General features: G+C 40.8%; 1 pseudogene across 1 annotated transcript in view; it reads right to left on the bottom strand.

Moving 5' to 3' along the window:
• Positions 1-10742: 10742 nt before the first annotated feature.
• LOC310822902 (ELAV-like protein 4) overlaps positions 10743-14268 on the bottom strand; it is a 68751-nt pseudogene continuing 65225 nt past the window's right edge. The window contains exon 6 of the transcript in view: positions 10743-11292. The product of the transcript in view is annotated as an ELAV-like protein 4 (transcript). The remainder of the gene's footprint in view (positions 11293-14268) is intronic.

Raw genomic sequence — 14268 nt, 5'->3', positions numbered from 1 at the left:
AAACACAATATCAGAATGTGCTTCATAGGAAAAACACCCTAGTGAGTTGTTGAGAACATGGTGTAACATAGGAATGCAATGTCACAGCAACGTTTCCCTACATTTTCTTATCTTTGAGATTTAGCAGTTAGTTCAATTGGTTTGTACTTTGGCCTTTAGCAGCTTTGAGACATTTGTGGATTTATTCCAGACTGGGACGGTTTGGTGCCACTGTTTTTTAGACAACAGTGCCACCTTCTGGCCAGATGGAGGATCAAACAAATGAACACCCCACAAGAAAGTCTTTTGATTTTGAGAGGAGAGCATCTCCAGCATTGACATTTGGACCAGAGTTGATTCAAATTCTAATTGGTCTTGTGGCTTGTGGAGTCATACATAATCTTTGGGAATTTATTTTTGCTTTGTTTCAATCTTTAGCTCAGTTTACTAGGATTTATTTTCATCATCAATGGCTTGGGCTAATCTTCCAAGAATTACTCTGCCAGAACATCATTTCATGAATAAAATATTTGATTAAAGACTATGATTCAGTGATAAATGGAGTCAAGTGCGTTGCTGCCTGGTTGAAGCAAAAGCCTGCACCTTCACCCACCCTTTCGCTGAGCGAATGTGCCCATCATCTGCCAACAACCGGGTTTGTTTCTGGACAGGGGGTCAGGTCAGTTTACCTTCACCACTGTTCTTGGTTGAGCTATTACGGATAATTATGCCCTTAGATAGCATATGGCCATAGCAGGGGAGGCTGGTGGAGGTAGAAATCGGAGGACGGGCATGGAATGGAATAAGGAATGGTATCAATAGTGTGTGTGTGTGTGTGTGTGTGTGTGTGTGTGTGTGTGTGTGTGTGTGTGTGTGTGTGTGTGTGTGTGTGTGTGTAGCCCCCCCCTCCCCAAGTTGATTCCAAAGATCTCCACTTCTGCAGTTTCAAACAAGTGATTCTGTATAAAAAGGTGCAAAGTAGTCAAAAATATATTCACAGTGTCTCTGGTTATGCATTCAGGGCTCAAGTATGCACTTGTGCTTCACTCTCTTTCATGGATACAATGTGGGCACAGGAGACGGATAAGAGACACATTTTCATATTTGTAATAAGTTTCAAGTTAATTACAGTTTAAATTGTATTTGACCAGAGTCACAACACACTTTACAGCAGAAAACAACATACACATAAGGTAAACAGTTATAAGGGTACGTATGAGAACATACTGTAGTAATAACAATTGTACAAGAAACAAAAAAACATTTGGATAAAAGAAAATTAAGTATTTAAGAATAGGAAAGGTAAAAAAAAAGTAAGTCTGTAAACGTGACTAAAAATTTGACAGTCAAACATTTTTGCATGGTGGGTAGACTAGGATGAAATAACAGGAATGGGGAGAAAGCATATTGTGGTAGTTACAGATATAGAGTTAGAGGGTTTGTAAGCAATATGAGATGCAGGTAGCGTCCAATACACTCAAGAGTAGAGAAAGCAAAAAGCAAATACTTAGTGAATCATCTATTCATAAGAAAAACAAATATATGCTAGGAGCAGGCGTCATTGGCAGTCACAATGCTAGAAGAAGGAAGAATTACTTTTTTTTTTAATTACAGTAGAGAAACTGTACAGGGGGGTAGTGGGGATGAAGAGGTCTTTAAGAGGGACAGTTAAGATGTAGCCTGAATAGATGGGTCTTCAGTTTACGGCGGAAGATAGGTAGTGACTCTGCAGTCATGACAGCAGTGGGAAGCTCATTCCACCAGCGGGGCACCAGGACAGTGAAAAGCCGTGACCAAGTAGCGCAACTGCTGCATCCACGTAGAGGCGGCGGTGCCAGGCAGCCAGCCGAGGTGGAAGAGCAGAGTGATTGGGCAGGGGGGGTTTCGGGGCTGACCATTGCTTGCAAGTAGGGAGGGGCTGTTCCCTTTGCCACCCGGTAGGCGAGCACCAGGGTCTTGAATCTGATGTAAGCTGCTACCGGGAGCCAGTGGAGGGTGTGGAGGAGGGGAGTGACATGGGAGAATTTGGGGAGATTGAACACCAGACGGGTGGCAGCATTCTGGACAGGCAGAGGCCTGATGACGGAGGTGGGGAGCCCGGCCAAGAGTGCGTTGCAGTAGTCAAGGCGGGAGAAGTGTCTGGACCAAAAGTTGCGCTGCTTCTCTCATTAGGAATGGATGTATCCTTCTGATGTTGTAGAGCAGGGGTGCCCAATACATCGATTACGATCGACCGGTCGATCGTGAGAGTAGTGCGGGTCGATCGCGTGACATTATTATTTTTATTTTTTTACGACAGACATTTGTGCTTCAGCACGGTACGAGGCAATTGAGCCAGTGTGAGTGCGCCACTTGATTGACATACAATGTGGCCAGTCTGAGATCGCTTCTCTTCTACGGGTCACGTGTCATATATATATATATATATATAGCATTTTTTAATGTAGATCATTTTGACCTGGTCATTTTGAAAGTAGCTCGCAAGCCGAAAAAGTGTGGGCACCCCTGTTGTAGAGGAAGAATCTACAGGAGCGTGCTGTCGCTGTGAGATTCCAAGATTCTTTTGCTGCCTGGGAGGAGGTCACAGTAGAGTACTGTGATGGAGAAGTCTTGGAGAGGGCAGGCTTTCCCAGGGAGGAAGAGCAGATCAGTCTTGTTAAGGTTTAGCTTGAGGTGGTGGGCTGACATCCAAGCAGAAATGTCTGCAAGACACACAGAGACACATGTTACCACCTGTGAGTCAGAGGGGGGGAAAGAGAGAAAGAGTTGAGTGTCATCTGCGTAGCTGTGGTAGGAGAAACCATGTGAGGAAATTACAGAGCCAAGAGATTTGGTATAGAGGGAGAACAGTAAGGGCCCTAGGACAGAGCCCTGGGGACCCCAGTTGTGAGGGCTTGTGGAGAGGACAGCGATCCTCTCCACGTCACCTGGTAAGAGCGATCATCCAGGTAAGATGCAAACCAGGAGAGTGCAGAGCCAGAGATGCCCAGTTCTGAGATGGTGGAGAGAAGGATCGGGTGGTTTACTGTGTTGAATGCAGCAGGCAGGTCCAGAAGTATGAGAACAGAGGAGAAGGAGGAAGCTCAAGCAGAGTGGAGGGCCTCCATGACAGCAAAGAGAGCGGTCTCGGTAGAGTGCCCAGCCTTATTATAGTGGTAAGGAACGGGAGGAGGTCTTAGGAGATGGATTGGAAAAAGGGGGAGGTGATAGGATCCAGAGGGCAGGTGTTTGCCTGCTTGGATGTGACCAGTTTTAGATCATCAGGGGAGAGGGGGGAAAGAGCTGATAAACCAGAGACCGAGTGTAGCGCAGTGGGTTTGGGAGGAGTGGTAGCAGTGTTGTCGAGAGGTAGAGAGAAAGAGCTGCTAATGTCATCAACCTTCTTTTCAAAGTAGGTGACAAAGTCATCTGCAGACAGGGAGGAGGCAGGAGGGGAAGGGGGTGTGTTGAGGAGTGAGGAAAATGTGGAGAACAGTTTCCTTGGATCAGAGGCAGAGGAATGAATTTTGGAATGGTAGTAAGAAGCTTTAGCAGCTGATGCAGAGGAGGTGTAGTTGAGGAGGAGAGAGAGATAAGGTTTTAGGTCATCAGGGAGGCCAGAGAAGGACATCGATCTCTTCTAAGAAGTCGCCACGCTGACCTGGGGGACGATAGATAACAACAATGTGAAGTTTAACTTGGGAGGTGAAACATCATGGAATTCGAAGGTGGATATGAGATGAGAAGTCCTGTGCCTCCCCCTCGACCACAGAGTCTAGGGGAATGAGAAAAGGAGTAGGCATCAGATAGGGCTGCCGGAGTAGTTGTGTTTTCCGGTGTAATCCAGGTCTCTGTGAGAGCAAGGAAGTGGAGAGACATGAAGCAGGTGTAAGCTGAGATAGCCTCTGCTTTCCGGACCGCTGACTGGCAGTTCCAAAGTCCTCCTGCGACAGTGAGGTCGTGGTCAGTTGAGCATGGTGGGTAGACTAGATTAGAGGGGTTGCGAGGGGGGGTGCAGCGTCTATGTGTCCTCCTGAGGGATGAAATAACAGGAATGGGGAAAAATCACATTGTGATATTTGCCGGTATAGAGATAGTGGGTTTGTGGGCAATACAAGATGTAGGTAGCGCTAGATGCACTCAGAATAGTGAAAAAATAATCCAATAGAATACAAATACCTAGTCGTTTGTCCTTCCTCCATGGACTCCTTCGTCTTCGCGTCAGGCGGCTGTCGCTCTTTGAAAGAAATGCAGATTCTGTAATTGCTGATGACTTAGCAGGGTTGCAGCCCCTCCCACCTAACGATCAGTTAACGACCAGACAGGCTTACATTTATATTTACATTAATGGCATTTAGCAGACGCTTTTATCCAAAGCGACTTACAACAAATGCATTTGTTTAAGTAAGTGAATCATCTATCTATCAGTCATCATAAGATAGTAATAGTATAGATAGTAATCAATGCTCAGACCAGCAGTAGTCACAATGCTAGAAGTCACAATGCTAGAAGAAGGAATTTATTTATTTATTTTTTATTAACAGGAGAGAAACTTGTACAGGAAGGTAGTGGGGGTGAAGAGGTCATTAGGAGGTCATTAGCACGCTTCACCACTCAGTCCAAATGTATTTAGTTCTAGTCAAAGCTGAGTAGAGACTTAAATACCTTGCAGAGTAGTTTCAGCCCCTCCCACTGGAGATGAGTGGTTTCAGCCCCTCCCACAGTTCTACTGTCTGAAACACAGTTCAACTGAAACACAGTTCTACTGTCTGAAACACAGTTCTACTGTCTGAAACACAGTTCTACTGTCTGAAACACAGTTCAACTAAAACACAGTTCTACTGAAACACAGTTCTACTGAAACACACAGTTCTACTGAAACACAGTTCTACTGTCTGAAACATAGTTCAACTGAAACACAGTTCTACTGAAACACAGTTCTACTGTCTGAAACACAGTTCTACTGAAACACAGTTTTACTGTCTGAAACACAGTTCTACTGTCTGAAGCACAGTTCAAGTGAAACACAGTTCTACTGAAACACAGTTCTACTGTCTGAAACACAGTTCAACTGAAACACAGTTCTACTATCTGAAACAGTTCTACTGTCTGAAACACAGTTCTACTTAAGCATAGTTCAACTGAAACACAGTTCTACTGTCTGAAACACAGTTCAACTGAAACACAGTTCTACTGAAAAAAAGTTCTACTGAAACACAGTTCTACTCTCTGAAACACAATTCTACTGTCTGAAACACAGTTCTACTGAAACAGATCTACTTTCTGAAACACAGTTCTACTGTCTGAAACACAGTTCTACTGTCTGAAACACAGTTCTACTGAAACACAGTTCTACTGAAACACAGTTCTACTGAAACACAGTTCTTCTGAAACACAGTTCAACTGAAACACACTTCTACGGTCTGAAACACAGTTCTACTGTCTGAAACACAGTTAAACTGAAACATAGTTTTTCTGAAACACAGTTCTACTGTCTGAAACACAGTTCTACTGTCTGAAACACAGTTCAACTGAAACACAGTTCTACTGTCTGAAACAGAGTTCTACTGTCTGAAACACAGTTCTACTGAAACACAGTTCTTCTGAAACACAGTTCAACTGAAACACAGTTCTACTGTCTGAAACACAGCTCTACTGTCTGAAACACAGTTCTACTGAAACACACAGTTCAACTGAAACACAGTTCTACTGAAACACAGTTCTACTATCTGAAACAAAGTTCTACTGTCTGAAACACAGTTAAACTGAAACACAGTTCTACTGAAACACAGTTCTACTGTCTGAAACACAGTTCTACTGAAACACAGTTCTACTGTCTGAAACACAGTTCTACTGTCTGAAACACAGTTCTACTGTCTGTAACACAGTTCTACTGTCTGAAACACAGTTCTACTGAAACACAGTTCTACTGTCTGAAACACAGTTCTACTGTCTGAAACACAGTTCTACTGTCTGAAACACAGTTCAACTGAAACACAGTTCTACTGAAACACAGTTCTACTGTCTGAAACACAGTTCAACTGAAACACAGTTCAACTGAAGCCCAGTTCTACTGAAACACAGTTCTACTGTCTGAAACACAGTTCTACTGAAACACAGTTCTACTGAAACACAGTTCTACTGAAACACAGTTCTACTGTCTGAAACACAGTTCTACTGTTTGAAACACAGTTCTACTGAAACACAGTTCTACTGTCTGAAACACAGTTCTACTGTCTGAAACACAGTTCTACTGAAACACGGTTCTCCCGAAACACAGTTCTACTGTCTGAAACACAGTTCTACTGTCTGAAACACAGTTCTACTAAAACACAGTTCTACTACTCTGGCCTCGTTGATACTGTACGGCCCTCATGTCCTCAGCCTTCAAATGGTCTCTTCATAATATTACAGAGTTGGATAATGTGAGCGATGTGGTGGTTGTCTATGAGTAGTACCTCAGTAGAGACGCAGGGGGCACTGTGATCTCACTGTTGTACATCTCCATGTAGCACCTGACTGTGCTTTCTTTGACTGAGGCAAATAACACATGCTGTCACTTTATCTCTAAGAAGTAATATATTTATATATTATTTAAATTATATATATATATATACAGTATATTGAGAAGTGGATATTTTCCACATCAATTTAAATTGAAATAGAGGCAGCGCTTTATAATGAGATTTATGTGTTATATTGCTTCTGGAGTTTTGAGTCGAGATATGATGGAGAATTAATCCACTCATTAAAAAACAGGAAACAACAAAGCTCTCAACACCTCATTTTATTGTCCCAACATTCAAAAGTACAAATAATTCAAACACAACAGTTTTTATGAAAAAGAAAAAACAAACATTTACAGCAAGATTTCTATTTTGTTTCCAGTTTCAGAAATGACCTAAACTAGCAAGGGTAACATGGAGTCATTCATCATAATTGGATTAATAATAAGAATCAGAATAATACTAAGAATAATATCAATAATCATAATAATAATCGATAATTGATAATTGATAGGTAATAAAGGAAGTCGTAGAGAGACCGGCTCGGCCCTGTGAACTTTTTTCTTCTTTTTTTTTCGTCTTTAAAGATTAATGTTTATAGATTTTCAGATAGTAAACAAACAAACAAACACGTTTGAGTTTAAATGAGGAAATGACAAGCGCCTCTGGACCCTTCCCTCCGACACTAGGGCGCTGCTCCCCCATTGGCTGCCTGACACTCTAAGGCGCTACAGGGGGCGGGGTGTGAGCCATAGGGGTTGGGCATAGAGCGCACGCCACACACACACACGCCAGCGCACGCATGTGCGCTTTCAAGCACACACACACACACACACACACACACACACACACACACACTCGCGCTGATGAACACACAGGGTCTATAGACTGAACACAGGCACGCATCAGTAAGAGTTCAAAAGACGTAGGAAATCTGTTCACACATCAGAACAACATTCTACTGGGGTCGTTGCATAAGTCAAGCTCTGGCCAGACAGACGCAGGGGCCGTCTGGGGAGCGTGATGGGGTCTGGGACTGCCCTGGGCCCAGGGGGGGCGGTCAGGGACCGGGCGTCTGGCCCCAGGACAGGCTGTGGTAGGTGGGTAGAGGATGGGCAGCGGTGGGTCTACCATGGTGGGGGTGATGGAGGATGGATGGATGTGTCTGAGTGCTGACATACGTTCCTCTAGATTCTAGAACGTTCCTCTAGATTCTAGAAGGTTCACCTAGACTCTAGAACATTCCTCCAGATTCTAGAACACCTCTTCATTGTTTTTCAATGTCTCAACAAAATCCAATTCACAACTTCTGGAACCTTTCCCTACCGTTTACCTTTCAAATATAGAGCTATCATTATTCTAGTATATAAAATATAGAATGGTTATAATCCATTAGATACTTCCGGTCGGTTTAAACTGTGACAACTGCTAGTAACTGTTGGTTGTGCAATGGTCAACAATTTCTGTTTTTGAAAGAGATGCTCTTATATGTCATTTTTTGCAAACATGATGTTTCTTTTAAATAAAAAGTTTGACTCTTAGGTGAGTTGACTGTTAAGTCCAGCGCTTGAATGACCCTCAAATACAATGGACATCTTGCTCATCATCCAGTTCATGTGCCCAAGCCTCCCAAATCAGATGCTCGAAAATGTTTTAACAACTGAAACTATGCGTCAGACCCACATTTTTGCATAAAGTTTCAAAGCGTTAGTGTGTGGAGGGAGGGAGGGTACGGAGTGGCTTTTAAAACGACACAAACGTATCACAGGTTATATAGAACCAGAATCACTGATATAACATTCTATTAAGACTAAACTTTTGAAAAAGATTTAAAGATTTTTGTTTTTAACAAGACAAGAAAAAAGCAATAGCAAATGTAACTCTATCAACTAGTTTATGCATAGCGAGTATCTGTCTCTAGTAACGAAGGAAGAGCATCACCAACCCTCTTAGACATTTTTTTAGTTTTCGACTTTTTGATTTTTTATATTGTAATTTTGATATATTGGTACAAAGCACAAACGTACTAAAAGTTCTCAGTGCTGTGGACTTACGAGTCTCTTAGTGTCCTTCTTGCTCAGAAACGCCCCTCTCCCCCTGTACCAGCATCACGCAAATACACACACAACGCAACAGATAAATAAATAAATACATAAATATAAATAAATACATAAATACAGAATCAAGATAAATAAATAGTTGAGTTCAATGATACAATCAATCAATCCATAAATAAATACAGTTATTTTCGAAGCTTTTGTTCGGTTTCTTTTGCCGCGGTAGTATAACAGAAATTTTATCCAAATCTTTTTTTTTATATTCCACAAGCGACATGACAACATATTAAACAGGAGTCCTCACGAGTTTCTAAGTAACGGAACCACCACTTCATTAAGTTGTCATATGAAAAAGACAAGCTCAAACAGAAAAACGGTGACAACTCAGATCGATATAGATATATTAAAAAACAAATGTAGACTATATATCATCTATTTGTACACAACAAAGAAAGACACAGTTTTAATAGATCTTTTTGAGGAAACAAATATCTAGACTAACATAACTAGCTAGTCAGTATTGAATTCTGACAAACGATTCACACTCAGCAATTAACCTAAAAAGTCAACAAGCCAAAGGAAACTCGTTAAGTGATTCTTACGAGGCCCGTCGCCCGTCCAACTGGCGTTTGGACCAGGATCAGCCTCCGAGCGGGACCGAACAACAACAGAAGGAAACAGAGAACAGCAGCTCAAGTCAACGCCAACATCAAAGTTAATATTTTTTCTCTTAACAACACATAGAACAACAAAGTTGAATATTTTAAGATATGTGAATAATGTAATATAGCACCTACTGTTGATAGCTAAAGGAAGTTATTTTTCAAATGTTAAATTCCACAAACTCAAAGCGAAGAAAAGGATAGTATATAATGTGTATGTTTTCTAGATGGATAGATGTGTGCATTACTACAGTTATTGATATCCCATAGAGACTGGTGGCGGATGGACCAATGGCTCTCCTTGCTTTGGGCTCTGGACTGTGAGGATTGGCTAAGCCTGGACAGACCCCTCCCCTTCCCTTTTGGGTATCGCTGTTGAATAATAACGCAATATGAAAAATTACCGTAATTACTTTAATAAGTCACCTGCCTCAGTCTGCATCCATGACAAAACCTTTCCTTCTACAAAACCCTCTCGGCCAATCGGCGTCACCCTAAAAACAAACCACCTTTGATGCTGAAAAGTCGCACGGCAGAACGAACAAGACAAGGTGGCACCCCCTCCCCCCTCCCTCCCCCCCAACCCCCCTGATTAGCCAGTCAAAATATTTTTCTCTTTTTTCAAATCCAGATTCTTGTAAAAATTCTTCAATAATTATTATCTTAATGATCATTTTATAAAAATAGATTATTTTCTTCTGTTTTATTTTTTATCTGTTTTCTAAATGCATTTTCAAGCAAAGAGATTTTCTCTTTGGCAACAGTGTTATTTTTTTTTTTATTTAAATCACTTAACGTGTCTTCAGGAAAGCTAACCCACCCCCTCCCTCTCCCTATCCCCCTTTCCCCCTGTGAGGAACATGTGTTTTGTTCAAAAACAATGTTACAAATTCCTTTGTCTGCATAAGAGAAGCCAGGATGGCTGTATCACCATCCTGTCTAATTGATAGGGGGGGGGGTTATCAATAAAACACTAAAAATGAATGAATGGTCACCAATTTAAAAAAGAGCCCCTTCCCTATCTCTGCCTGGGCGGACGACAGCTAACGACAGTGGATCCGGATTTTAAAAAAACCCCCAAAAGAAATCCTGAATCAAAGACCAAAGAACGTTTTTTTTCAATCTAAAAAGGACATTCTCTTCTGTGAAGTAAGGGGACTGGGGTCTGCTACTGCTCACATAGAAGAGAAACTCATTACAACCACGACAACGTAAAACAGATCACAACAGGAAGTCCCGCCTTAACCAGCATAGAGACTCTCCCAAATCATGGAATATTTTAATCTTTCATGTTGTAATACTTAGGCAACATTGGCTTATAGGTCCAAAGTTATAATATAAGCCATTTTGAGTTCTTTTTTTTTTTGTCGATGTGTTGGTTTGTTTGCAGTTTTTCCGGTTGGAGATGCTGAGGCTGTATTGTAGGTGGGTGGTGGTCGGAGGGGGGAGGGGGGAGGAGGGAGGGGGGGGGCCGAGGTCGGAGTTGGGGGGAGGGGGGGGGGGGGGTCAGAGAGAGAGAGAGAGAGAAGGGGGGGGGGGGGGTGGGGGGGGGAGGGGGTTCAGGACTTGTGGGTCTTGTTGGTCTTGAAGGACACCTGCAGGACCCGGTCGCCCAGCCGGTACCCGTTCAGGCTGGCGATTGCCACGGCAGCCTCGTCGTAGTTCGTCATGGTGACGAAGCCGAACCCTTTGCACTTGTTGGTGTTGAAGTCGCGGATCACTTTGACGTTGTTCACCGCACCGAACGGCCCGAACAGCTGCCACAGCACACTCTCGTCCGAGTCCGGAGAGAGGTTGTACACAAAGATACACCAGCCGGTACCGGTGTGGCCCGGTATGTTCATCCCAACCAGACTGGTCATACTGTCTATGGTGATGGGAGAGAACCTGCAGGTGTGGAGGGGGGGGGGAGAAGGAGGGGGGGGGGGAGGAGGAGGAAGGGGGGAGAAGAAAGAGATACCAGGTTAAGTCAAACTAAAAGGCTACCATTTATGAGACACAGGTAACCCATAGTGTGTGCACGTGGCTGCATATGGGCTAAACCATTTGGTTGCATGTGGGCTAAACCATTTGGCTGCATGTGGGCTAAACCATTTGGCTGCATGTGGGCTAAACCATTTGGTTGCATGTGGGCTAAACCATTTGGCTGCATGTGGGCTAAACCATTTGGCTGCATGTGGGCTAAACCATTTGGTTGCATGTGAGCTAAACCATTTGGCTACATGTGGGCTAAACCATTTGGCTACATGCCCTGCCTATGCTTATGTGGACTAAAAACTGCTGATGTGGACTAAGAACTGGCTATGTGGACTAAAAACTGCCTATGTGGACAAAACACTGCCTAAACACTAGCTCTAGTGGTTTATAACTAGTTTATAACTAGCTCTATTGGTTTATAACTAGGTTTATAACTAGCTCTAAAGGTTTATAACTAGTTTATAACTAGCTCTAATGGTTTATAACTAGTTTATAACTAGGTGTAGTATTTTATAACTAGTTTATAACTAGCTCTAGTGGTTTATAACTAGTTTATAACTAGCTCTAGTGGTTTATAACTAGTTTATAACTAGCTCTAGTGGTTTATAACAAGTTTATAACTAGTTCCAGTGGTTTATAACTAGGTCTAGTATTTTATAACTAGTTTATAACTAGCTCTAGTGGTTTATAACTAGTTTATAACTAGCTCTAGTGGTTTATAACAAGTTTATAACTAGCTCTAGTGGTTTATAACAAGTTTATAACTAGTTCCAGTGGTTTATAACTAGGTTTATAACTAGTTCTAGTGGTTTATAACTAGGTCTAGTGGTTTATAATGAGTTTATAACTAGCTCTGGTGGTTTATAACAAGTTTATAACTAGCTCTACTGGTTTATAACAAGGTTTATAACTAGCTCTATTGGTCTATAACTAGGTTTATAACTAGCTCTAGTGGTCTATAACTAGCTCTAGTGGTTTATAACTAGGTTTATAACTAGCTCTAGTGGTCTGTAACTAGGTTTATAACTAGCTCTAGTGGTCTATAACTAGCTCTAGTGGTTTATAACTAGTTTACACTAGCTCTAGTGGTTTATAACTAGGTTTATAACTAGCTCTAGTGGTTTATAACTCGTTCTAGTGGTTTATAACTAGGTTTATAACTAGCTCTAATCGTTTATAACTAGGTTTATAACTAGCTCTAGTGGTTTATAACTAGCTCTAGTGGTTTATAACTAGTTTATAACTAGCTCTAGTGGTTTATAACAAGTTTATAACTAGCTCTAGTGGTTTATAAGTAGGTTTATAACTAGCTCTAGTGGTCTATAATTAGGTTTATAACTAGCTCTAGTGGTCTATAACTAGCTCTAGTGGTTTATAACTAGTTTACACTAGCTCTAGTGGTTTATAACTAGCTCTAGTGGTTTATAACTAGGTTTATAACTAGCTCTAGTGGTTTATAACTAGTTTTAGTGGTTTATAACTAGGTTTATAACTAGCTCTAGTGGTCTATAACTAGTTTTATAACTAGCTCTAGTGGTCTATAACTAGCTCGAGTGGTTTATAACTATGTTTATAACTAGCTCTTGTGGTTTATAACTAGGTTTATAACTAGCTCTAGTGGTTTATAACTAGGTTTATAACTAGCTCTAGTGGTCTATAACTAGCTTTAGTGGTTTATAACGAGGTTTATAACTAGCTCTAGTGGTCTATAACTAGCTCTAGTGGTTTATAACAAGTTTATAACTAGCTCTAGTGGTTTATAACAAGTTTATAACTAGTTCCAGTGGTTTATAACTGGGTTTATAACTAGTTCTAGTGGTTTGTAACTAGCTCTAATGGTTTATAACTGGGTTTATAACTAGTTCTAGTGATTTATAACTAGGTCTAGTGGTTTATAACTAGTTTACAACTAGCCCTAGTGGTTTATAACTGGGTTTATAACGAGTTCTAGTGATTTATAACTAGCTCTAGTGGTTTATAATGAGTTTATAACTAGCTCTAGTGGTTTATAACTAGGTTTATAACTAGCTCTAGTGGTCTATAACTAGCTCTAGTGGTTTATGACTAGGTTTATAACTAGCTAGTGGTTTATAACTAGCTCTAGTGGTTTATAACTAGTTTATAACTAGCTCTAGTGGTTATAACTAGGTTTATAACTAGCTCTAGTGGTTTATAACTAGGTTTATAGCTAGCTCTAGTGGTCTATAACTAGCTCTAGTGGTTTATAACAAGTTTACACTAGCTCTAGTGGTTTATACCTAGCTCTAGTGGTTTATAACTAGGTTTATAACTAGCTCTAGTGGTTTATAACTAGTTCTAGTGGTTTATAACTAGGTTTATAACTAGCTCTAGTGGTCTATAACTGGGTTCATAACTAGCTCTAGTGGTCTATAACTAGCTCTATTGGTTTATAACTAGCTCTAATGGTTTATAACTAGGTTTATAACTAGCTCTAGTGGTTTATAACTAGGTTTATAACTAGCTCTAGTGATTTATAACTAGGTCTAGTGGTTTATAACTAGTTTACAACTAGCCCTAGTGGTTCATAACTGGGTTTATAACGAGTTCTAGTGATTTATAACTAGCTCTAGTGGTTTATAATGAGTTTATAACTAGCTCTAATGGTCTATAACTAGCTCTAGTGGTTTATGACTAGTTTATAACTAGCTTTAGTGGTTTATAACTAGGTTTATAACTAGCTCTAGTGGTCTGTAACTAGCTCTAGTGGTGTATGACTAGGTTTATAACTAGCTCTAGTGGTTTATAACTAGCTCTAGTGGTTTATAACTAGTTTATAACTAGCTCTAGTGGTTTATAACTAGTTTATAACTAGCTCTAGTTGTTTATAACTAGTTTACACTAGCTCTAGTGTTTCATAACTAGCTCTAGTGGTTTATAACTAGGTTTATAACTAGCTCTAGTGGTTTATAACTAGCTCTAGTGGTTTATAACTAGTTCTAGTGGTTTATAACTAGGTTTATAACTAGCTCTAGTGGTCTATAATTGGGTTCATAACTAGCTCTATTGGTATATAACTAGGTTTATAACTAGCTCTAGTGGTTTATAACTATGTTTATAACTAGCTCTAATGGTTTATAACTAGGTTTA

This window comes from Argentina silus, assembly GCF_951799395.1.
Source record: "Argentina silus genome assembly, chromosome: X".
Taxonomy (NCBI): Eukaryota; Metazoa; Chordata; class Actinopteri; order Argentiniformes; family Argentinidae; genus Argentina; species Argentina silus.
Note: the sequence above shows the minus strand (reverse complement) of the source record. Positions and strands in the feature narration are given on the sequence as shown.